At 45.4% G+C, this 24,206-nt stretch overlaps 1 long non-coding RNA gene across 1 annotated transcript in view; it reads right to left on the bottom strand.

The window, feature by feature from the left end:
* Positions 1 to 536: 536 nt before the first annotated feature.
* The window catches only part of LOC137657812 (uncharacterized), a 41,847-nt gene continuing 18,177 nt past the window's right edge, over positions 537 to 24,206 (bottom strand). Inside the window, exon 2 of the long non-coding RNA XR_011047208.1 lies at positions 537 to 1,273. This is a non-coding gene — a long non-coding RNA (uncharacterized lncRNA). The remainder of the gene's footprint in view (positions 1,274 to 24,206) is intronic.

Here is a 24,206-nt window from a genome sequence, read left to right on the forward strand (position 1 = left end):
CATTTTCATATTCTGAAGTGGGTTTAGCTTAAAGGTTACCTATAAAATCACATTCAATTTCAGTGGCTTTTCAACTATTTTCCAAATTTCAAACTAATCCAGAATCCATTGGGTACCTGCATTTTTATTCTATAGACAGGCATACACACCAAAATCAAAACCAAGCATATGGATGGATGGATCTAGAAATTTGGGATATAATGACCGGTGTTGGGATCTAGGAGACCACTCAGCATCTAAGTAAGACTTGGGGAGTACAGTTCCGTTATGAAGTTAAAGTTATGAGAAGTTGGTAAGCAAGGAAGTGGGAATGATAGTCTTTTGCATAGCAGGTTGCCTATAACAAGCATTTGTAAGAACTAGGTTCACTAAGACTCAAATGATTATCACTGCCAATGAAATATCTTGCCCATACTTGAGAATGAATGGGACAGCATTACTTACAATATTGTATTAGTGACCCTAATATTAGTGATGACGGATAATTTCTACTAATTTTTTGTATTAAAATGAAAGCTTATAAATAAAAAGATAGATTCATATATAATATTTTATTTTGAATGGTAATTACAAGATGTTATTAATGTGTTATTGTATTTATATAAAACTGTACTTTAAAGTTCCTCCCTACTTTATAAGAAATATAATCTAATGTACAGTATTGGAAAATAACCAAATACTGTAATGTTTTAACTTAAATTGCAACGTATGGAAAGCTCACAAAGTTCTGAATCTGGATAGATGTAAAAAAATTCCTATGAAAGACATTACACTATGGCTTGAATCGTTTCTGTACTTCAGGTGGAAATTCATTCGAATGGGAAGAAACACAATTGACGCAAAACCTTTTAGTATAGAAAACACTGCAAGAACTTGACTGACACACCACACTTTGACAAATAGCACACGAAGACCCAAGGAGTAGGAACGACTCTGTTCCTCCCCTTTGGAAGGGGTCACGAAGCAAGTAGCAATCCTCTAGGAAAGTCACACCCTTATGAAAAGGTGGTTTACGTCCATAGTAATGATACAGTTCTGTGAGACCACATATTTCACAAACAAAGTATTTGTTCTCTTTATTAAACTGGTCTTTGGAAGCCATGAATGTTTATATTTCAACACTTTCCATAAAATTCACAAACATAAATATCTTATTAAACGGTTATATTTTTAATAAAGAAATAAAAAAATCAGGAGCATGTCACATTCACCCGATGTTTCTCTGAAAACTTGTCAGATTCGAGGGCTTCCAGTAAAGTGCACAGTAGTATACCTGTAAAAAAAAATAAATTTTAAAAATATTTCATATACCTGCACTGTAATTTATACAGTATGACTATATTATTCCCCAGATAGTTTTAAGCATCAACTTATTAAAGAAATTCTGCATTATTAGGTAATGAGACCTGATAAACAAAGATAATGATTCTAGGCTTCTCTCTTCCTATTATATACCTGTATGGTGCTTCAAATGAATTAATAAATGACTATCCAATCTGACAGGATGGAGGGAGAAAGGGGTGGGATTTTTGTCATAAAGCAATTATTTGTATGTATGAATCCATAGTAAAAAAAAAAAAAAACACAGTAATTGGATATAAAAGTTAAATGCCTGGTATGGATGAATACCTGCTCGGGTGATAAAGTGATTGAAGTTGCTATCAGCTCCCCTAGATAGGGATAGTCTTGAGACATTATTTTACCAAAATTCGTCAAGTTCTCAGTACCTATATATGTTTGATTATTTGGTGTCTTTTATTCCTTTCAAAGGACATTTCATCAATGAAAGCCATATAAATGAAGGTTATAGACTTTAGTTCAAAAGTTTGGAAAGCAATTACTGTATCACCAAATGATCAAGGATTACTCAGGAAAAGTAGTGAAAGGAAGTCATAATTTTGTTGTGAAAAGGTACATCAGTGGGGCTTGTGTAGGGATGGAAAAAGAAGATTTAGAGGAAAGATATACCAAAGGAATGTGATTTTTGTCTTATATTTAAGTGGATGATAAGAATATGTAATACAGTTGTCTCATAAATCAAACATAATTCTAAAACATTGTTCCAAGGAGCAAATTTTATGAATAGAACTTACCTGGCAGTTATATATATATAGCTAAATGTCTCTACTTTCGGCAGAATTTTTCAAACCGCGGCAACCGCCTTGTGGTGGTTGGGCGGTTAGGTGGTTAACAACCCTTACAGGGTGGTACAGGGAATCATTCCCGTTTTCTATTCTTCAGTTCATCTCTGCTGGCCGGATCGTTAACACGTTGGTCCGTCATTAAGAGTTTTTCTTCGCTTTGCCTGTTTTTGCTGTACCAGTCTGCTATTTGGTGAAGTACGCTGATTAGGGGTTTTGGCAATCGTGTTTTTGTTATTTCTTTGCTTTTTTGCTGTTATCATTATGAGTGATAAAATTCAATTCCGTGTCAGTGCGAATGAGGAGTGTAAGGTGAGATTACCGAAAATGGCGGTAGATCCTCACACCGTGTGTTTGAATTGTAGGGGTTTTGAATGTGCCCTTAATAATAGGTGCGGGGAATGTAAGGTTTTGGATGAAAAGGATTGGTTGATTATGAAGCGCTATGTGCGTAAACTAGAGCTCGATAGAGTTAGGAGAGTTTCTAGGTCTAAGTCTAAGTCTGTTAGTGGAAAGGAAGACGAACTTAGTGTAGATTTATCCTTTGAGCCTATAATTAATTCTTCTTTGGAAGTTGATCCTTCCCTTGAGTTAGTAACTCCTGCCCCTTCTACAGGATCCGTATCTGCGGATGACCCTCGGTACACTAGGATGGCTGCTGAGTTGAAGGCCATTAAAGAACAACTTGCGGCCTTTAAAGGTAAGAATAGTGGAAGTGATTTTAGTGCTTGTGAAAGTGCAGTGGAGGTGGCGACTGATCGAAGCTGTCATCACCCTAGGCCTAGACCTCTACCAAGCTCCCAGGACCAAGGGAGAAGGTACGTTGACAACCGAAAGGGGTGAGAGGTACGTACCCTCGGTCAGCCGTCGCCTCAGACAGTCCTATTGCCAATTCCCAGGCTGTTCTTGACCGTCACGGAAAAGACGTGTCGGATGTGTTAATTTCTTCTCCCAATTCTCCCATACGTAAATGGAAGTTTGAAGCGTCAAGACCTACTAATAGGAGGTGGAACCGCAACGAACTGTCTTGTTCTTTTTCTCCCAGTTCTGGTAGTCATGAACCTTGTCCGTCGGAGGACGATTTCGACTCCGTTCCTGTGAAAAGAACGAAGTCTAAGTCCGCAAGTCAGGATATTACAGCCGAAGATCCTTCCCCTTCTACGAGTGTTATTCGTCAGCCCTCTCCTTCAGGACCGCAAGACCCAGCAGAAGTTGCTAAATCCTTTATGTCTGTCATGCAGGAACAACTTTTTACGTTAGTGCAAGCGTTTAGCCGCCCTCACGCCCAGTCTGATAGACGTAAAGACGACTCTTTGCCTATTAAGAAGTCAACTTCTAAGAGGGAACGGATTTCTTCTCCTAAGGAAACCTTACTGTACTCTCTTCGTCGAAGACACGACACTGTACCTCCTCTCTCTCTCGGCGCCAGGACGATAACGATATGCTTACGCAGGACGATACTTCCTCTCGTCGCCAGGACGATACCTCCTTTCGTCGCCAGGACGATACCACATCTCGTTCTCGACGCCAGGACGATACTGCCTCTCGTTCTCGACGTCAGGACAATACCTCCTCTTGTGCACGACGCCAGAATGATACCACCTCTCGTTCACGATGCCAAGACGATACCGCCTCTCGTTCACGACGCCAGTTCTCCTAAGGAAACCTTACTGTACTCTCTTCGTCGAAGACACGACACTGTACCTCCTCTCTCTCTCGGCGCCAGGACGATAACGATATGCTTACACAGGACGATACTTCCTCTCGTCGCCAGGACGATACCTCCTCTCGTCGCCAGGACGATACCGCCTCTCGTTCTCGACGCCAGGACGATACTGCCTCTCGTTCTCGACGCCAGGACAATACCTCCTCTCGTTCACGATGCCAAGACGATACCGCCTCTCGTTCACGACGCCAGGACGATACCGCCTCTCGTTCTCGACGCCAGGACGACTCTGCCTCTCGCTCTCGACGCCAGGACAATACCAGCCTGCTTCCTCAGGACGATACTGCCTCTCGTTCCAAGGACTCTTCTAGCGCTCGGTGCCAGGATGATACCTCTTTCCAGCGCCAGGACGACACCTACTCTCGGCACCAGGACGCCCTTTTTTGCAGGACGATGTAGTGGTTTGCGGACTGTTGCCAGAAGTAGCACCCGAACTGCCTAGTGTCCCAATGCCGACCACAACCCGACGTTCACTACACAACAAATATACAACGGTGGAATACCCAAAAAACCTAAGTAACAGTGTAGTGGTTTGCGGACTGTGGCCAGAGGTAGCACCCGAACTGCCTATTGTCCGAATGCCGACCACAACCCGACGTTCACTACACAACAAATGCTGTATATAACGGTGAAATACTCAAAGAAACCTAAGTAACAGGTCAAGAGAACGGAGCTCTGGGCACCACCCCTTGATTTATACTGGACAAGGGGACCCAGCTAGAATCTTGCTTTTTATCATACCTTTCATTGGGCTAGCTGGCTTATAAATAAAGGTATAAGAACATTAGGTGAAAGGGAATCTTATAATTAATAACGGAACACAGTGTGGGAGGAAAGAATTATGATAAATTACTGTATTTAAGAGATCTTAAAAAACAGTGGCTGGGGAAGGGGGGCACATTGGTGTAGGAACAGGAATGATATGCTGTATTCATAAAACACAAGAAAATAATATTTATTTTCCAAAATTGTTAGGGTTATGTTAGCATGGACCCATCAATCCAAATAGAAAATTAAAGGCAAAATTAGCATTCCTTTACGTCAAACTTCAGCAACAGGGTAACAAGATAAACAAACAGGAAATTTTCTCCCCCCAGGTGGGACACTCATAAGTGTTCCTATTCAGTACAAGTATACTGTAAACAAAAGCACACCTAACCGTGTATCTATTTGGGCAAGTACCAGTATGCCATTTCAATAGTTCCAGTTTACTATTAATGTTTATGACACTTAAAAGTTTGTGGTCTTCTGCAAAAAGACGGTTTTAGGCCCCTTTACGTTCACTTGGTTCTGGGGCAAACATTTAAAAAAAAACTGTCCATCACTAAGTTCCAGTATGGAATCACCTTTTGTGATCTGGTGATGTGGAGTAACAATATCCTGATACTTGTTGATGAAATCTTGGATTCGCAAGGTTTTCAACTGTCGAAGCTCTTTTTCAACTGAACTGAGTATACTGAAGAAGGGCCGTGCCTGATGTCAAAACTTGTCTAATGACAACATCTAGCTGAGCATTGAAAATTGAGTTCCTATCTTCACCTTCTCCCGTTTCACCCATTTTGAGCAATGCATCATTTATTTCTATCAAACGAGATAATCCCATTTTGCGATACTGTACATTCAATTCCAGGGATGGATTTACTCACTTTTCTATACACTGTTCATTCAGTAGGGTAAAGGAAGTTTATACTAAGCTGATTAACCCTATTCAGTTGTAGGAATCATTGAGTACCCTTCAAATCATCTTTCTTGTGCCACGTCTTAACTCAACTTCTAGTTGCCTCTCTAAAAAACCCTACAGAGAGTAGGGCGTGCTGCAACAACAAATGTGGTTAGACAACTGGTAGGACCAAAAAATATTACAATACCCCTTAAAAATATAAATAATGCTTCTATTCATGACTTTCTGTTATAAAAATAAATGAATTTGTTGCTGGCAAAATATGTAAACCTATCTAAGAAAAATTGAAATCTTTACAGTGAATATAAGGAAAATCATTATAGTACAGTACTGGGGCAGAATATCAGACATTATGACAAAAGGGAATTGATAATGAGAGTTACTTTAAAACATATATAACCCAAGCTTGTTATATGTGGAAATGGTTTGTATTTTCCCCGACTATTATTAATTTTTTTCACAAAAGGTCAAGAGAACGGAGCTCTGGGCACCACCCCTTGATTTATACTGGGCAAGGGGACCCAGCTTGAATCTTGTTGTTTATCATACCTTTCATTGGGCTAGCTGGATTGAAATGTAAGTAAAGGTACAAGAACATTAGGTGAAAGGGAATATTATAAGTTATTTGAAAGATTAAAAAAACAGTGGCTGAGTAGGGGAACTCATTGGTGTAAGGAACTGGAATGAGATGCTGTATTCATAAAAAAAAAAGAATAAATTTATTTGTAAATATTTATCTGTCAATTCCAATAATCAGATTTAGGGCAAAATTATCAGCCCTTTACACTCCAGCTCCACAAATAACAAACAAACAAGAAATTACCCATAAGAAAATATAAATCAGTGAAAATACTGTGCTACCATACTTTCCCCTGAATCAATACTGTCCCTTTAATATCCAGTTCACCACTAAGCTGCAAAGTCACTTACAATTTATCATATTCTGAGCAGACGGCCGCATAGGCTGCCGTGCAGATCCCTGCGGGCCCACAATAACAATGTCTCGAAAAGTTTGTCAACAACAGCATAACCTAAGTCTCTCACTCTTGGAAGGGGTTTAGAATAAGTCTGAATTCAGGCTAACCTCAAACAGTCAGTCTCTTCCTAACAACGGAATTCACTTCTTGGGCCTCTGACCAGATATGCCATTTCAATAGCTCCTGTTAACTATTAATGTTTATGACACACTCTCGAATAGCAACACAGTAGCTTACTTCTAGTTCCAGGAAAGTTATATGGATATAGAACAGCATCACAGACTAGTACAGACTGGTAACAGGAAATATTCTACATTCATAATTGTTATGAGCAGTATTAGACAGATACTCTGTTTTCTATATGTATATACAATAGTGTGCTAGATAATCTTCCCTTACAGCACGTTGGCGCGCTGGAACTGAAAGCGCGCTCGGCGCGAAACTCCAGAAGGGCGCTGCGAGTCCAGAAGAACCTGTGAGCGCCTGTGCGCTAGCGTAGGAACTTCTTGAACTGCGCGCGATGAGGCAGGAACCGAGAAATCGTAGGTGTGTAGTTGTGTGGCCAGAAGATATGCGCGGCCAGAAGATATCAGCGAGGGTGCAGAACCAGAGAGATCGTCGGCGAGGAGGCGAAGGAATAAACTCCTTGCCTGCGCCCAGATCCGAAGATCGTGGGTGCGTGGGCGAACATTGGCGCGCATTGCGCACATCAGGAAAGGGGGCGCATATGTGCGCTGGCGAGCAGGTGAACGTGGAGTTCAGCGAAGAAATAATCTCCCTGCTTGCGCCCAGATCCGGAGATCGTGGGCGCGATAAGGAATAAACTCCTTGCCTGCGCCCAGATCCAAAGATCGTGGGCGCGTGGCCGAACGTTGGCGCGCATTGTGCACATCAGGAAAAGGGGCGCAGATGTGCGCTGGTGAGCAGGTGAACGTGGAGTTCAGCGAAGAAATAATCTCCCTGCTTGCGCCCAGATCCGGAGATCGTGGGCGCGAGGGCGAACGTTGGGGCGCATTGCGCACATCAGAAAAGGGCGATCAGATGTGCGCCGGCGAGCAGGCGATCGTGGGCGTTCAGGAGACCGTTGGTGCACAAGGTACGTAGCCGCACAGAAGGTCCCAGAAGCGTTGGCGATCAGGAGATCTACGGCGAGACTCAGCTACAGGAGATCGCTGGAGTGTTGATTCAGCAGAAGACTGGTCCACAGCAGGAGAATATTTGCGAACTACTGCGCGCGAGCGCGCAGGAGAACGAAGTTGCACAGGTAAAAACCTGGCACTAAGGGACTTACTCACAATGTGAGATAAGCCCTTTGCCCCGAAGGGACCGGTGCCCGTCGGAAAACGGGGTGGAGTGGCGCCCACTGCGCATCTGCGTCCAGGAACGGAGATAGAAGACAAGAAGGTCTAGCAGGTGTCGGAGATCGCGAACGATCTGCCGAAAGGTCTAGCGAAGCAGCTGCAACGGTCTGTTCTCGTCGAGGAGGATCCTTTGCGGCTGAAGATAAAGACGACCACGAGCAGGAGCACCATCATCAGTCCTCCGAAAAGTCTCTGTTAGTGAACTCCCCCGAGGGGGAGAGACACTCGAAGGAGAGACCGTTGGACTCAGCTGGCCCCTCGAAGGATGTTCGGAGGGGGGAACTGAGCCTTCAGCAACAACAGCAGGGGAGTCCTCCGAAGAGGAATCTCTATGAGTGTCCTTCTCGCGAACGAGAGAGGAGAACACTTCGTAGAAGAGACCAGAAGAACTGATGAAGGCGCCCCTTAGGGCCGTTGGATCAGCAAGCTGACCTTAAAGAGAAACCCTCCAAAGAGGAGCTCCTGCAGCTGCCCAGCCCCTTGAGCGTAGCTGCAAGTGGGACCGCTCAGCACCAAGAGCATAATCGCACGAATTCCATGGTCCGGCCTTGCAACCGCTCAGCCCCTAGAGCATGGTTACAAAAGCGGTCGCTCAGCACCAAGAGCATAACCGCCCGAGGACCAGGAAAAAACCAACCAGGAATTATTAAGGTAAGAGAAGTTGCCCCCCCTGAAGGGGAAAAAACTCATACCTGGGAAGGGAACCTCCCTCGGAAGGAAAGTTACCCACCCATGGAGGCGAACCTCCTGAGCGTTCTAAATGAACTAAGGAGCTGACAGTTGTCATGGGAGAACTTCTAGGAGAAGGGAACACGCCCATGACGAAGTTGTAGAGGAGGCGGCAACAGCAGACTCCCCAGGCCCAAACAGGACAGCTCTGCTTCGTTGGCACATTAGGCAAACGAAAAACTAGATAATTAACTGTGAAAATAAAATAATTAGTTAACATTTATTCCCCCGGGGGAACTCCGAAGAGGAACCCCGAGGGAAAAGAACATAAGAATTACGCACCAGGAATGCACCCTCCTGACATTCACGGGAAGGGGGGAAGGCGGTGAACTGTAACAAAAAACGGATTTTGAGCGAAGCGAAAAATCTATTTTTGGGTAAGATAGCCATGTCGTCCTGATGGAAGTTCCTTAAAGGCAGCTTCCTAGGGTATATTACAACTACGGCGATATTCCCAGAGAATTTACCTTCAGGTACCCAGAATTCTAACTCCTGGAGCGAGTATCCCTAAAAAAGACCTTAGGGATATCGTAAATATCAGTGGACGTATTCTTGACACGCCTCATAGCAATCTATACCCCGAATAGAGTTAACACTTCGTAGGGGTCAAATGGCAAGAAAACGAAAACGATAAGAAAGGGGGGAGCCGTTCGTAAGGCATCTCTCCTCCCCGTTTCGAAAGCGTGCCCTGCGCCGCTCGCGGCGCCATCTGTATTCCTTGTAGCGATACACGAGGTGCTACAGATACTGTACGTTGGGAGGGGTCCTACAATCCTTTTCACTCTTTTTTTTTTTTTTTTTTTTTTTTGAAAAGGAACAGGGCGGGTCCATCAGGATGACATGGCTATCTTACCCAAAAATAGATTTTTCGCTTCGCTCAAAATCCGTTTTTTGGGCTCAAGCCATGTCGTCCTGATGGAAGTATACCAGAGCATTACTGTATCTGTGGATTCTCAATACGTGCCGTACTCCTCAGGAATGTTTCTTAGTCAACTCGACTGAAAGACCTAAGATGTTACCGTTATACATCTTTTCACTAATCATAAGCCATGAAAGCGCTTCCTGCCCCCTACAGGGAGGAGTCCTACTAGACTCTAGAAACGAACGAAGAGTACATATACCTATGTATGAATCACTCGCCAGCCAGTACAATATAGTGGTCTCACTCTATATGAAGTAAAGCATAGTCTTACGGGACTACAGCATCCAAAGGAAAAATCCCGACCAGCACCCTGGTCGAAGTAAAATTAGACAAAAAGGTTATATCTGCGTAGGATTAAACTTGCTGCCACCACCGTCCTCAGAGAGGGGTGGAGTCCTTTATGCTAAGGAAAGTATAAACCAGTGCAACAAGGCTTTGCATTAAGGAATAGGCTATTATAGATATCCCCGATTAATATACATAGGCTAAATGCTCAATAAATAATATGAAATCAATATAGGTGAAGGAGACGCAAGGTTCCCGAGAACAAGTTTATTGAGTAACAATAAATAGACATGGTCACCATAAATATGTACATATGATAGGTGGATGACCAACAATTTACACAAGTACCGTAGTGCATGGATGAATGGTTATCTGAAAGAAAACAAATATGTCACTTGCCACATACCCAGGTATCAAAGTTAACGTCCATGTTACTACTTTGCTGACATTAGCGTTAGCAAACGCTTGGCACACCTGTCTGTACTTGTGCTACCATCACCATAACGCTGGAACAGTCACCGTGGGCTCTCAGAGCCTTCACTACTAGTTATATCAACGCATATAACTAACCTCACCCAAGAATCAAAGTCCCAAATGATTCCACTGTTCCTCGCAGAGTTAAACAGCAGGGTTAACGACGCAACCAACTGCTACCACAGACCTCTTTAGCTGCTCCACTTGCTTAGCATAGTGGCGAAAGAATACCCTGGAAGACTTCCAGCCAGTATATGAACGAAGGTGTTCAAAATCCATAAAGTTAAAGAAGTTTAAGGATGAAGCAACTTTCCTCGGATCATGACCTGCGGGTGAACTGTCAGGATCCGCTCTGTGAATAAAATATGTAATTTTCGCCCTAAGCTGATTTAAAGATAAATTCGAGCCCGATGTTTCTCCTCTGAATAGTTGGCCCCCATGGAAGTCTGAAGTTCTACGAAGATAGACCTTTAGGCATTCTACGGGACATAGAGATGCATCTTCTTTCAGAGGGCAGATTCTCCAGGGACCCCACCTGTTGGTGGGCAACTCGTTCTTAGCGAGAAACGTAGGGTCCGGAAACAGGTTCAGTTCTCCCCCATCCAGGAACTGAACTCGGCCCTCCTCTCTCGAGAGGGCCACAATCTCACTAACTCTGGCCCCAGAAGCAAGGGCAAGAAGGAAGATCACTTTTTGAGTCAGGTCCTTCAATGCACATTCCTCATTATCCAGTAATGAGGCAAAGTGAAGGACTTTGTCTAACGACCACGAAATAGGCTTTGGAGGAGCTGATGGTCTATGCCTAGCACAGGCCTTCGGGATCTTATTAAACATCTCGTTAGCGAGGTCTACCTGGAAGGCATATAGAATGGGTCTTGTCAGGGCTGACTTACATGTAGAAATTGTGTTAGCCGCCAGCCCCTGTCCGTGGAGGTGAATGAAGAAGGATAGGCAGAACTCCGTAGAGATCTCTTGTGGGTTCTTGTCTTTGACAAAGGCTACCCATTTCTTCCATGCAGATTCGTACTGCCTCCTAGTAGACTTACACTTGTATTCTTCCAGGAAGTCGATGCTATCTTTCGAGATTCCGAACCGTTTCTTCACCGCTAGGGAGAGAAAATCATGAGCTGCAGGGTTCGGGTTTTCTGTAATGAAGCGTAGACAGTCGACTTCTGGACTTGCTGGGACAGAACTGGGTCCGGGAGTGGTAGAAACTTCAGTCGTAGTTCCAGAGCTAGAGGGAACCATACACTGTTCGGCCACTTGTGGGCCACTATTGCTGCTACTCCCTTGAAGGATCTCAGTTTGTTGAGGACTCTCAACATCAGATTGTGAGGGGGAAACAGGTAGATCCTGGACCATCTGTTCCAATCGAGGGACATCGCATCTACTGCTTCCGCCAAGGGGTCCACGTATGGGGACACATATTTCGGCAGCTTCTTGTTGTCCTTCGTCGCGAAGAGGTCTATCTGCAGTTCTGGGACTTGTCTCAAGATGAAGGAGAATGATCCTGCGTCTAGGGACCATTCTGACTCTATCGGTGTAACCCTGGATATAGCGTCCGCGGTCACATTCCGGACTCCTTGAAGGTGAACTGCTGACAGGTGCCACTTCTTCTTCTCCGCCAGTCGGAATATGGCTAACATTACCTGGTTGAGAGGTGGGGATCTCGATCCCCGCCGATTCAGACATTTCACTACCACCTCGCTGTCCAGTACCAACCTTACATGGATCGAGTGACGTGGGGATACTTTCTTCAGGGTAAGAAGCACTGCCATAGCTTCTAGAAAGTTTATGTGAAAGGTCCCAAATAGCTTGGACCAGGTCCCTTGCACTTTTTTCCGATGGGAGTGACCCCCCCACCCTACCTTTGAGGCGTCTGTGTGGATTGTCACTGACGGGGGGGATGGCTGAAGAGGTAGAGACCTCTTTAGACGACTGGCTTGAGACCACGGTCTGAGAAGAGAACGTAGTCGAAGTGGGACCGGTCTCTTCAAGTCCCTTCGCTCTTTCGATGCAAAGGTTCTCCATACTCCCGCTGCATCTTTTAGCTGTGCTCTTAGCACTGGGTCTGTTACTGATGCAAACTGAAGAGAGCCCAAAACCCTCTCTTGTTCGCGTCTTGATATCCTCTCGGAACCTAGAAGTCTCCTGACAGACCCCGCTATTTCCTTCCTCTTTGACATCGGGATGGAAAAACGGTGTGACACTAGATCCCAGTGAATTCCCAACCACTGGAACCTCTGAGCTGGAGAAAGACGAGACTTCTTTCTGTTGATCATGAAACCTAGATATTCCAGGAACTGAATCACTTGTAGGGAAGCTTGCAAGCATTCTGCTCTGGATGCTGCCCACACCAACCAATCGTCCAGGTAGGCTACTACTTGGAACCCTTTTAGGCGTAACTGTTTGAGCGCTGCGCTCGCAAGCTTCGTAAAGATCCTTGGGGCTATGTTTAGCCCGAAGGGCATCGCTCTGAAAGCATAAAGTTTTTGTTGTAGCTTGAATCCTAGGTAGGGGGAGAGACGGCGACTTATTGGAACGTGCCAATATGCGTCTGACAAATCGATGGAGACGGTATATACCCTCTTGGGCAGTAAGGCCCTTATGTGTTGTAACGTTAACATCTTGAACTTGTGGTTCACTATGAACTTGTTGAGTGGTGACAAGTCCAGAATGACTCTGAGTTTCCCCGAGTCTTTCTTGGGAACACAAAACAGCCTCCCTTGAAACTTGATGGCCTTTACCCTCCGGATCACCTTTTCTCCAACAGATCTTGGATGTACTCCTCCAAAACGGGGGTGGAGTGTTGGAAAAATTGAGGGCACTGGGGCAGAGTACTGTACCAACTCCAACCCAGTCCATTTTTGAGAAGGCTGTGGGCCCAGGGATCGAAGGTCCAGCGATCCCGGAAATACTGAAGTCTCCCACCTACCGGCGACACTTCACTTTGACTGCCCTGCAGTCTTGCCTCCCTGGCCACGACCACCTCTGAATCCTCGTCCCCTAGAGGGGCGTCTCGCCGAACCTCTGGCTGCTCCTCTGGGTCTTGCACGAAACGTGGTTGATTGTCCCTCGAACACGGGATTGAATGCCGGGGAAGCTGATGACATGGCTTGGGGTACCCATTGGAAGGTGGTCGGGGTCTGGGCTACCAGTTGTGGTACCGGAGGCAAAGCTGGCTGCTGCTGCTGCTGTCTCTGTGGTTTGAAAGGCTTGGCTGGACGGGAGGAAAACCTTGATTTCTTCGCCTTTCCTTTCGGCTGAGGGCCCTCATCCGGAGAAGACTTCCTCTTAAGGGACAGGCCCCACTTCAGGAGAAGATTGCGGTTCTCAGTGGCTGCCTTGTCCATGACCTCTTTGACCACGTCCTTGGGAAAGAGATCTTTACCCCAGATGCTGGATGAAATGAGCCTCTTGGGTTCATGCCTCACTGTGGCCGAGGCGAACACAAACTCCCTACAGGCCCTCCTTGCTTTAACAAAGCAATAGAGGTCCTTAGTCACCGTGGCCAGATGGATCTTGGCCATTACCATGAACATCTCCGGCATCTTGGGGTCGCTAGCCATCGTCTCCATGTTGGTCTGGAGAGACATCGAGGCTGCCAGGCGCTCTTTTGTGTCCAATTCCCTCCGTAGGAGGAATTCCGACAACTTGGGAAGGTTTTCGCCGAACTGCTGACCTGCAATGTCGGCGTCCAACTTCCCAACCGAGAAAGTGAGGTGCACCTCCTTCCAGTCCTTATTGTCCAGCGGCAATGCCAACGACAGAGGTTTGCATTCCTCCAGAGATGGACACGGTTTGCCAGCTTCAACCGCCTTCAAGACGGCCGCGAACCCCTTTTGCATAAAGGGGAAGGCCCTAGCCGGGGAGGATACAAAGGAGGGGTGCTTCTTACTCAAAGCGGCAACTTTAGAGTTTGAGAACCCCCTCTCCTTCAATGCAGCTGTTAAAGTGGCTTGAGCCTTGGAGTGATCCAGGATAATCACCTCCTTTGGTTCCGTCTCCTCCTTCGAGGCCGGCTCCTTCTTCAAACGGACATAACAGTCCGGGTAGGCCCCTCTACTGGGCCAGAATTCCACCTCCTCAAGGGGGATTGAGCCCAGTTTCTCCGACATGACGATCGTCCCAATCGTCATCGGCATGTGCTCGGCATATCTCCACGGGTTGGCATCCGAGCACAGAGGAAGGTCCTTCACGTTGAGCTTCTTTGGAGGTCCACGTGATGCTGTGATCTTCTGCATCTGGAGCTCCAAAGTAGCGGCCTTCTGATTATTCTCCCTCTGCATCTGTTGGATCATACCAACGATGGAAGAGAGAGCCTGTCCTAGCTCTGCTGGAAGAGCGGACGAGGTAGAGGGGATAGGTTCAGGGACCTGAACCGGCACGTCTGAAGATACGGGAACCTCTTCCTCCACGGCAATAGGATCTCGATCCTCCTCCTCGCCTTCTGCGAGGAGATCCTGTTCCGCACGATCGGACAAGTCAGACATCTTGTCGTCCAACTGGATGTCCTGCATGGCATCAGCGACATCCTCCTCCACTGGGATCTGGACGAGAGGGATCTCCGGCCGAGGCTGGGGAACAACAGCATCAGTTGAAGCCTTGGGAAAAAGGTATGCCCTCATCTTCTCATTAGGAAGATAAGGTCCAGTGGTGTTTTTCTGAAAACCCCTTACCCATAAGCGAAGCTTCTCCCTCGCTGCATCTCTTGACTCCGCCGACCTAGGGGATTCAAAAGCCTCTGATAGCAGGTTAGTACATACAGCACATACCTGCGGATCCCAGTAACGATGGTCATCATTGGAGGCTGCGCAAGCCGCGTGCCTCCTACACGAGACATGTCCGCAAAAGTTCTTACTGCGGACATTGCAGAAGACACTATCACACTTCGGATGCTCCTCCTGTAAAAGAAGAAAATTTTCCATGAATATCAAGTGAATTTCAATTCACATGTAACAAATGAGTATTCACCAAGAATAAGGGAAAGACACCTACTTGTGAAACCCACACAAACACCTGTGGAAGCCCACCAGCCAAAGTCACATAGTTAGTCTTTACTAGAATAACCAGAGAGCATATTTCCAAAGGAAATTAGGTGTAGCTCACACCTTAGGTAAATTTTTTACCATTCCGGCCAGGGATGAAAAGAATTCTCTTTTATCCTTGTAAGGCAACACCAAGTGATTGCACAAGTAACACAAGTAAGATAGAAAAGACAGTGTTGTAACCTACTATATCATGGACTCCCTTGGTTGAATACACCACCAAAGAAAGGACTGATACAGTACCTGAGGGTGGTGTGCCGGCCGGCTATTGCCGGTCAGCACCCCACCCCCGTTTTTCGAAAGGTAGATCTCAAGTACACAACATCAGAGGAGGTCCCTTGCGATCTCGTACAGCGTCAGTGAGTGGGTCCCTCCTTGCTTGGAGATGTACGCCAAAGCCGTGGTGTTGTCCGAGTTCACCTCCACCACTTTGCCTTGAAGGAGAGACCTGAAGCTCTTCAAGGCCAGATGTACTGCCAGTAGCTCCTTGCAGTTGATATGCATTGTCCTTTGACTTGAGTTCCATATTCCCGAGCATTCCCGACCGTCTAATGTCGCGCCCCAGCCCACGTCCGATGCGTCCGAGAAGAGAACGTGGTTGGGAGTCTGAACAGCCAGGGGCAGACCCTCTCTGAGGTTGATACTGTCCTTCCACCATGTCAGGCAAGACTTCATCTTCTCGGAAATGGGAATCGAGACCGCTTCTAGCGTCTTGTCCTTTTTCCAGTGAAATGCTAGGTGATATTGAAGAGGACGGAGGTGTAGTCTTCCTAATGCTACGAACTGTTCCAGGGATGATAGCGTCCCTATCAGACTCATCCACTGCCTGACTGAACATCGTTCCTTCTTCAGCATGTTCTGGATGCATAACAGGGCTTGGCTTGTTCTGGGGGCCGACGGAAAAGCCCGAAAAGCTAGACTGTGAATCTCCATCTCTAAATACACAATAGTTTGGGATGGGACCACTTGAGACTTTTCCATATTGACAAGGAGACCCAATTCCTTGGTCAGATCTAGAGTCCACTTTAGATCCTTCAGACAGCGACGACTGGAAGAAGCTCTGAGAAGCCAGTCGTCCAAGTAGAGGGAGGCTCGGATATCCGCTAAATGAAGGAATTTGGCTACATTCCTCATCAGCCTCGTAAACACAAGAGGAGCTGTGCTTAGGCCAAAGCACAGGGCTTGAAACTGGTAGACAACCTTTTCGTAAACGAATCTCAGAAAAGGTTGGGAGTCCGGGTGGATGGGGACGTGGAAGTAGGCGTCCCTTAGGTCTAACGAGACCATCCAGTCTTCCCTTCTGACCGCTGCTAGAACCGACTTTGAGGTCTCCATGGAGAACGTCTGCTTTGTGACAAAGACGTTCAGCGCACTGACGTCTAGCACCGGCCTCCACCCTCCTGTCTTCTTGGACACCAAGAAGAGACGGTTGTAGAATCCTGGGGTTTGATGGTCCAGGACTTTGACTACCGCTCCCTTCTCTAGTAAGAGAGACACTTCCTGTTTCAATGCCCGTCTCTTGTCTTCCTCTCTGTACCTGGGAGAGAGATCGATGGGGGACGTTGCTAGAGGGGGATTTCGTACAAACGGGATCTTGTACCCTTCTCTGAGCAACTTCACAGATTGAGCATCTGCGCCTCTCTTTTCCCAGGTCTGCCAGAAGTTCTTGAGTCTGGCTCCCACTGCTGTCTGAAGAAGTTGGCAGTCAGACTCTGCCCTTAAAGGACTTGGTTCCTTTCTTCTTTCCACGTCTCCCTTCGGCACGAGCACCTCCTCTGCTGGAGGCTCTGCCACGAAAGGGCGGAATAAAACGTGACGCTGGAGTGTCCATCCTTGGTCTCGCTGACAAGGTAGGCAAAGGGGTAGCTTTGCGAGCAGAGGACGCAACAAGATCATGGGTATCCTTCTGTATCAAAGAAGCAGCAATCTCCTTAATCAGGTCCTCTGGAAAAAGGCACTTAGAAAGAGGAGCAAACAGAAGTTCGGATCTCTGGCATGGTGTAACTCCAGCTGAAAGGAATGAACACAGGTTCTCACGCTTCTTGAGGACTCCGGACACAAAGGATGCAGCAAGCTCATTTGACCCATCACGTATGGCCTTGTCCATGCAGGACATAATGAGCAAGGAAGTCTCCTTCTCCGACGGAGAGATCTTTCTGCTTAGAGCTCCTAGACACCAGTCTAAGAAGTTGAATACCTCGAAGGCTCTAAATATCCCTTTCAAAAGGTGGTCCAGGTCCGAAGATGACCAACATATCTTCGAGCGTCTCATGGCTAGGCGGCGGGGAGAGTCTACAAGACTTGAGAAGTCGCCCTGGGCAGAGGCAGGAACTCCCAAGCCGAGAACTTCTCCCGTGGCATACCAGACGCTCGATCTAGAAGAGAGTCTAGCAGGGGGAAACGTAAAAGCTGTCTTCCCTAAACTCTTTTTGGACTGCAGCCATTCTCCAATCACTCGCAAAGCTCTCTTGGACGAGCGTGCGAGGACGAGTCTGGTAAAGGCAGGAGCAGTTGACGGCATGCCTAACACAAACTCTGACGGAGGCGAACGCGGAGCTACAGACACAAACTGGTCCGGAAACATCTCTTTGAACAGGGCCAAAACTTTCCTAAAGTCCAAAGAGGGTTGCGAAGACTTGGGCTCGTCCAGTTCTGAGTGTGGTTCATCTTCATGAGCAGCACCATCATCATCAGAAAGTCCCTCATCCGATAACTGATGAGGGAACGGCAACGGAGTGGGTAACGGCTGGTTGGCTGAGTCCGGCCGCACGGGTGCATGCGAGACTGAGCCGGACGCAACGTCATGGAACTGTTGCCCAGTCTGAGAGCTGGCAACAACCATAGCAGCGCGGGGACGCACAGCGTCTACTCCAGACTTTCTAGACTGATGTGGGTGCGCAGTGGCAACCACACTGGGTTGCGGAGGTTGACGCAACGCGTCAAAATAAAACAACTCTGACGGTTGTTGAACCTCACGGACGTCAACGGATACCTCCGTGCGTCGCTGAACGTCAACATGCGGCTGGCAGATCACACTGGAACGCATGGGTGGCGGAACTCTCTCAACTGGAGTGCGTGAGAAGGTTACCTCAGCGTCCCCAGGACGCACAACCGAGCGTGTGGGTGGTTGTAGGCAAGGAGCTGCACTAGCTACTGGTGCGGCAGCAACCTTCTCCGCACGAAAGTCCTGCATAAGCGACGTGAGTTGCGACTGCATGTCTTGCAGTAAAGACCACTTAGGGTCTACAGGAGCAGGTGCGGCGACAGACGGTGTAACTGTCTGAAGCGGTACCGCTTTACCTCTCTTAGGAGGTGAGCAGTCATCGGATGACTGCAGCGAGTCCGAACTGACCCAGTGGCTACAGCTGGGCCGTTGGACTTGCGCGGAAGGGACCGACTTGCGCTTCAACGGTCGTGAGACCTTGGTCCATGGTTTCTTGCGAGAAACCTCTTCCGCAGACGAGGTATAAATGGGCTCTCTCGTCTTTGTGTGGTGGAGGCGATCTTGGGTAGATACGCCCGAAACCACAGAGGGAACGTCTGTTCGCTGATTAAAGCCTCTCGAACCCATTTGTCGTACGACATTGCTTCTCCCCTGGACTTGGGAGCTTGCAAGAGGTCCCGGACTAGGAGGACGACAGGCACGAACAGACGAACCCTCAAGCGCAACACTATCCACAACACTATCACTCACTTTGTCACTTCCCACTGCACTTTTACACTTCAGCTCCTTGACATCCGCCATGAGCTGATTACGGTCACTAGCCAGTGACTCAACTCTCTCACCCAGAGCTTGGATGGCACGCATCATATCAGCCATCGAAGGTTCCTGTGTGCCAGAAGGGGGGTTAGGAGCAACCACTACAGGGGAAGGAATAGGTTGTGGGGCATGAGGAGAGGAAATGTCAATAGATCGAGAGGAACTTCTCCTAACTCTATCTCTCTCTAGCCTACTTGTATATTTTTGGAATTCGAAAAAATCGAATTCCGAAAGCCCAACGCACTCCTCACATCGATCTTCCAATTGACAGGTTTTATCCCGACAATTGGAACAAACAGTGTGAGGGTCGATAGAGGCCTTCGGAAGACGCCTTGAACAGTCCCTAGCATTGCACTTCCTAAATTTTGGGACTTGTGAAGGGTCAGCCATTTTGAATTGGTCAAAGGGAAATTCATAAAACTATCAAAAGGTCATCAACAAAGAATCCGTAATCAAAAGAGTTCAAGAAATTGTGAAGAAAAAGCCTGCACAGCGAAAGCTCAAAACTAGAATAGTGTACTTCACCAATTAGTTGTGAAAACAAATCCAGTAAGCAACAGCGAATAAGCACGTCTTGTCGGGAGCACGACAGAGAGAAAATTGAGTTCTTTGTTTACATTGAGTACTGGGTACTTGGACGACAGATGGCGCTGTTGGGCACACCCGCAACCTGTATAGCGATCGCTGGCGAATTTTTCCTTAGAGTTTTCTGTCGAGCAACAGAGTTGCAGCTATTATAATCACCGGCTAAGTTAAATATTGAAAAACAGAATTATAACAATTATAATTATGTAATTCATCTAAGAATGTTCACTAATAGTAAGAACGAATGAACCCCGAAGGGAAGCGTTCTACACAGCTGAAAAGTTAACAAATACAATTAGATTTGATTAAAAATAATTGAGACAAAATAAACGGAGTAGCAACTCAACCCACAACGGGAAGGAAGCTACCGTAATACGTAGTAGTAATAAAAGGGTGAACGACCTCAAGAGAGAGAGAGAGAGAGAGAGAGAGAGAGAGAGAGACCGTAGTCAAACTAAACTCCCATGTTCCCTACGGTGATAGACCAAGTTCCCCGTAGGGAAGGAGGAACAGCGGAGAAACAGATTAATAAATAAAGTCCAGCGATGACGATTCCCCATGGCGCCCGCCGAAGGGAAGACCGAAGGACCAAGGAAGAGATCGCGACCCATGAAATGTCACCATGGGGGCCTGGAACCACACGGAGATGTTGTCGTACACTACATACACACACAGCACAAACACTGAAAAGGAAACTTACTGTATTTCTATACTCAAATATATACATACTGTAAACATAAGAATGTTTACATATATATTGAGTATAAGAAAAGTAAGTATTAAGTAAAGACAGAACATTAATGGCTGCCATGCGAGGACGGGACAGAGACGTCTGCCCACCGTCCGAGCCAAAAGCGAAGTGAATCAGTTCACCGGTGTGTGGGGGAGGAGGGGTAGCTAGCTAGCGAGAGGGTAGTTAACCCTCGTTAAAAATCTAATGGCTCGTCATTTCAGCTACGCCGAAAGTAATACCCTATGTAAATAGCGTGGTTTGTATTTCGGTTACGGAACAAAAGTGTTTTGTGTTGTCAATGGTACCAGTAGATTGGGTTTGTGCATGTATTGTGCCGGTATATAAGGGTAAGGGAGATGTGCATGAGTGTTGTAATTCAAGGGGTATTAGTTTGTTGAGTGTACAGTAGTTAGAAAAGTGTATGGTAGAGTATTGATTAATAGGATTAAGGATAAAACAGAGAATGCAATCTTAGAAGTACAGGTTGGTTTTAGAAGAGGTAGGGGTTGTATGAATCAGATTTTTACAGTTAGGCAGATATGCGAGAAATATTTAGCAAAAGGTAAGGAGGTGCATGTTGCGTTTATGGATCTGGAGAAAGCGTATGATGGAGTTGATAGGGAAGCAATGTGGAATGTGATGAGGTTATATGGAGTTGGTGGAAGGTTGTTGCAAGCAGTGAAAAGTTTCTACAAAGGTAATAAAGCATGTGTTAGGATAGGAAATGAAGTGAGTGATTGGTTTCCGGTGAGAGTGGGGCTGAGACAGGGATGTGTGATGTCGCTGTGGTTGTTTAACTTGTATGTTGATGGAGTGGTGAGAGAGGTGAATGCTCGAGTGCTTGGACGAGGATTGAAACTGGTAGACGAGAATGACCATGAATGGGAGGTAAATCAGTTGTTGTTTGCGGATGATACAGTACTGGTTGCAGACGCGGAAGAGAAGCTTGGCCAATTAGTGACAGAATTTGGAAGGGTGTGTGAGAGAAGGAAGTTGAGAGTTAATGTGGGTAAGAGTAAGGTTATGAGATGTACGAGAAGGGAAGGTGGTGCGAGGTTGAATGTCATGTTAAATGGAGAGTTACTTGAGGAGGTGGATCAGTTTAAGTACTTGGGGTCTGTTGTTGCAGCAAATGGTGGAGTGGAAGCAGATATACGTCAGGGAGTGAATGAAGGATGCAAAGTGTTGGGGGCAATTAAGGGAGTAGTAAACAACAGAGGGTTGGGCATGAATGTAAAGAGTTCTGTATGAGAAAGTGATTGTACCAACTGTGATGTATGGATCGGAGTTGTGGGGAATGAAAGTGACGGAGAGACAGAAATTGAATGTGTTTGAGATGAAGTGTCTAGGGAGTATGGCTGATGTATCTCGAGTAGACAGGGTTAGGAATGAAGTAGTGAGGGTGAGAACCGGTGTAAGAAATGAGTTAGCAGCTAGAGTGGATGTGAATGTGTTGAGGTGGTTTGGCCATGTTCAGAGAATGGAAAATGGCTGTCTGCTAAAGAAGGTGATGAATGCAAGAGTTGATGGGAGAAGTACAAGAGGAAGGCCCAGGTTTGGGTGGATGGATAGAGTAAAGAAAGCTCTGGGTGATAGGGGGATAGATGTGAGAGAGGCAAGAGAGCGTGCTAGAAATAGGAATGAATGGCAAGCGATTGTGACGCAGTTCCGGTACAGGGGCGTAGGAGCGTTTTCCTGTTTGGGGGGGGCTAAAGTTCGAAATGACACTGAAGGCGGAACCGTAGGCGCGAAGGCATAGGAGGGAGGGGGGTGGGGGTGACTGGGAGTCTCCCCAGAAAAATTCTATGAGGAAACACCCTCAGATGCGATTTCCTGGCATCTGACAGCATATTGTATCAAAAACAAAATCATATTTTTGGAAGACTTTTATGTGACCAATTCCAATTTTTACACGATAACAATCATAAAATACCAATAGGCCTAAATATATATATATATATATATATATATATATATATATATATATATATATATATATATATATATATATATATATATATATATACACCGATAGGCCTACTTGGTGAATTTACCAGAAATATACTGACGATGTTGATTCTTTGCTACAAACTCATTCGCAATATCGATCAAGTCAAGGCTATCGGTTTTTTCCCAATGACAATGAAGTATCATGCAGTGATTCAATATTACTCAATGAATAATAACATGAAGCATCAGACCTTGTGAGAAGAGAATAGAGTAAATTTGATTCTTTCATTTGTTTACTTCGTGAATCTAGATAAATGAAAACATTAGGTAAATCAAATCACTCTACAAGTTTCAACTTGCTTTCCAATATGGCTATTATGTTGTACAACATATATTAAAATAACTGAATTTAGTTATATATATATGTATGTATGTATGTATGTATGTATATATATATATATATATATATATATATATATATATATATATACACATATATATATATATATATGTATATATATATATATATATATATATATATATATATATATATATACATATATATATATATATATATATATATATATATATATATATATATATATATATATATATATATATATATATATATATATATATATATATATATAGAATAATTGTAAGTAAGCAAAATTAAGAACAAGCATATTTCTTATATAAACATACATATTTGAAAGTCATGCCTGAGACCAGAAAATATACATATGAAAAGTGTATGAATAATGTATAATTAATACTTCATAAGCTCTGAAATTATATAAAAGTATACATATTTAAAAAGGATTATGAAGAAATTATATATATATATATATACACACATTCATGCATATGTTTATATGTGCGATATTCGTCAACTACATGTGTTCGCATGTGTCATGTTTTCAATTTATTACTGCGTATCAATGATGTAGTTTGTTACTATAATAGTGTTTGGTAATGATGGATAGATTAACATATGTTTGCACGGTATACACTGGGGGTCAAACATTACAAGTGGCTTGATTCCCAATATGGGGGCTGCTCTTTGTAAAACTAAGCGAGTGACGAGTGACGGGACTGTGAAACTATGATGCTGGGTACTAACATGATACTTTCGTGGCGGGGGTGGGGTGGGAGGGTGAGACTGTACAAGGGCTGTTGCCAGAGATGAAATGAATTTACAAAATGTAAATCTGTATGTTTAAAAGCATATTTTCAGCAAAAAAGTGGGGTGCAATAGCCCCCCAGCCCCCCCTGCTCCGACGCCCCTGCGGTAGGGCCTGCTGCTTCCTCCAGTGCCTTGGATGACTGCGGAGGTAGCAGTAGTAGGGGATTCAGCGTTATGAAGATTCATCTGTGGTGGATAACGGGAGAGGGTGGGCTGTGGCACCCTAGCAGTACCAGCTGAACTCGGTTGAGTCCCTTGTCAGGCTGGGAGGAATGTAGAGAGGAGAGGTCCCCTATTTTTGTTTCATTTGCTTGATGTCAACTAGCTCCCAAAATTGGGGGAAGTGCCGTGGTATATGTACGTATGTAAGGGAGGGTCACCCGTTGGGTAAGTAGGCAAGGACTCGGTTTGTAGGTTACGTTAGGTAGGGGAAGGTTCGGCAAGGTGGGAAGTTCAAGTTGGGTGTTCTTGTGGAGAGATTTTGCAGTCAAACGTCCTGCGAACTAGAAAATTTGAAAAAAAAAAAAAAAACCCACTTTCTATGCACACAGGAGGAACTGGCCGCTGATATACAAAGGCTCCTTAATTTCTATAATTCTTTGCCAATGCTTCTAAATTTTCTTAATTCTCTACAACTAAACAATTTCT

The sequence above is a fragment of the Palaemon carinicauda genome, chromosome 18, assembly GCF_036898095.1.
Source record: "Palaemon carinicauda isolate YSFRI2023 chromosome 18, ASM3689809v2, whole genome shotgun sequence".
Classification (NCBI taxonomy): Eukaryota; Metazoa; Arthropoda; class Malacostraca; order Decapoda; family Palaemonidae; genus Palaemon; species Palaemon carinicauda.